At 49.4% G+C, this 2500-nt stretch overlaps 1 non-coding gene across 1 annotated transcript; it reads left to right on the forward strand.

The window, feature by feature from the left end:
* Nucleotides 1-222: 222 nt before the first annotated feature.
* On the forward strand, nucleotides 223-2126 carry LOC137929222 (small subunit ribosomal RNA). The gene has a single exon (XR_011108787.1). It is a non-coding gene; the product is annotated as a small subunit ribosomal RNA (ribosomal RNA).
* The last annotated feature ends 374 nt before the right edge of the window (nucleotides 2127-2500 follow it).

Raw genomic sequence — 2500 nt, forward strand, 5'->3', positions numbered from 1 at the left:
GTGAACAGATAGAAAAACGAATTCATTTTGTTGTTGCGGTGTGGTGTTGTGTGTGTATTGTAATAAATACGCACGCACGCACGCACGCAAAAAGCTACCTAGGCACCGGCGCGTCACGGCGTTTCGAACGTCCGACGCGTCGCTTGTCACACGTCTATCATATCATCATCACCCTCATATCTCTCGTATGTGCGGTGTTGGTGTGTGTTAGCTCTAGCTAGCTCCCTGGTTGATCCTGCCAGTAGTTATATGCTTGTCTCAAAGATTAAGCCATGCATGTCTCAGTGCAAGCCGTATTAAGGCGATACCGCGAATGGCTCAATATATCAGTTTTGGTTCCTTAGATCTTACCTCGGTTACTTGGATAACTGTGGTAATTCTAGAGCTAATACATGCAATCAGAACTCTGACCAGTGATGGGATGAGTGCTTTTATTAGATCAAAACCAATCGACGGAGGGCCTCGCGTCCGAAGTCGTTAATTTTGATGAATCTGGATAACTTTTGCCGATCGCATGGTCCAGCACCGGCGACGCATCTTTCAAATGTCTGCCTTATCAACTTTCGATGGTAGTTTCTGCGACTACCATGGTTGTCACGGGTAACGGGGAATCAGGGTTCGATTCCGGAGAGGGAGCCTGAGAAACGGCTACCACATCCAAGGAAGGCAGCAGGCGCGCAAATTACCCACTCCCGGCACGGGGAGGTAGTGACGAAAAATAACGATACGGGACTCTTACGAGGCCTCGTAATCGGAATGAGTACACTTTAAATATTTTAACGAGGAACAATTGGAGGGCAAGTCTGGTGCCAGCAGCCGCGGTAACTCCAGCTCCAATAGCGTATACTAAAATTGTTGCGGTTAAAAAGCTCGTAGTTGCATTTGTGCGCCGCGCTGTCGGTGCACCGCATCCGCGGTGATACTGACACGTCTGCGGAGCATATCGTCGGTGAGCCGTCGGTAAAACGGCGGTTCAATATCAAAATCCTATCGCGGTGCTCTTCGGTGAGTGTCGAGATGGGCCGACAATTTTACTTTGAACAAATTAGAGTGCTCAAAGCGGGCTCAAAATGCTGCTTGAATATTTCGTGCATGGAATAATAGAATATGATCTCGGTTCTATTTTGTTGGTTTTCAGAACTCCGAGGTAATGATTAATAGGGATAACTGGGGGCATTCGTATTGCGACGTTAGAGGTGAAATTCTTGGATCGTCGCAAGACGAACATCAGCGAAAGCATTTGCCAAAGGTGTTTTCATCAATCAAGAACGAAAGTTAGAGGTTCGAAGGCGATTAGATACCGCCCTAGTTCTAACCGTAAATATGTCATCTAGCGATCCGCCGACGTTACTACGATGGCTCGGCGGGCAGCTTCCGGGAAACCAAAGATTTTGGACTCCGGGGGGAGTATGGTTGCAAAGCTGAAACTTAAAGGAATTGACGGAAGGGCACCACCAGGAGTGGAGCCTGCGGCTTAATTTGACTCAACACGGGAAATCTCACCAGGCCCGGACACCGGAAGGATTGACAGATTAACAGCTCTTTCTTGATTCGGTGGGTGGTGGTGCATGGCCGTTCTTAGTTGGTGGAGCGATTTGTCTGGTTAATTCCGGTAACGAACGAGACTCTAGCCTGCTAAATAGGCGTCGTCATTTAGGTGTGCGCCGCTCCGGTGGCGCAACTCACTGGCGACGTATTAAAATTCTTCTTAGAGGGACCGGCGGCTTCGAGCCGCACGAGATTGAGCAATAACAGGTCTGTGATGCCCTTAGATGTCCTGGGCCGCACGCGCGCTACACTGAAGGAATCAGCATGTTCTCCCTGGCCTAGAGGCCCGGGCAACCCGTTGAAACTCCTTCGTGCTGGGGATTGGGGTTTGCAATTATCCCCCATAAACGAGGAATTCCTAGTAAGCGCGAGTCATAAGCTCGCGTTGATTACGTCCCTGCCCTTTGTACACACCGCCCGTCGCTACTACCGATTGAATGATTTAGTGAGGTCTTCGGACCGACACGCGGTGGCTTCACGGCCGTCGGCGTTGCTGGGAAGTTGACCAAACTTGATCATTTAGAGGAAGTAAAAGTCGTAACAAGGTTTCCGTAGGGGAACCTGCGGAAGGATCATTAACGTGTGTGTATGTGTGCGAGACGCGTGATATGTTCACGAACGTTGTTGCGCCGCTGTTGCTGTTGTTGCTGTTGCGACGACGACGACGACGACGACGACGACTTCGTACATACCGTGTTTACACATATATATATATGTAATACATCCATAATGATATATATATACGACATATATACATATATATGTACGTACGCGCGCGCTGCTGTTCGTATCTAATGCGGACGAGCGCGCGCGCGTGTGCGTGCGTGTGTGTGTGCGTGTTTGTATATATGTATAAAAAATAAAATGTGAAATAATTGTCTCTAGCGTCTATTACGCCTAACGGCGCAGCGGCGACGGCGCCGTGGCGGTGGCCGGTGGCGGTGGTGGCATT

The sequence above is a fragment of the Battus philenor genome, unplaced genomic scaffold (genome assembly GCF_028537555.1).
Source record: "Battus philenor isolate CCGP_79_NKW_IND1 unplaced genomic scaffold, ilBatPhil1.0.hap1 SCAF_45, whole genome shotgun sequence".
Taxonomy (NCBI): Eukaryota; Metazoa; Arthropoda; class Insecta; order Lepidoptera; family Papilionidae; genus Battus; species Battus philenor.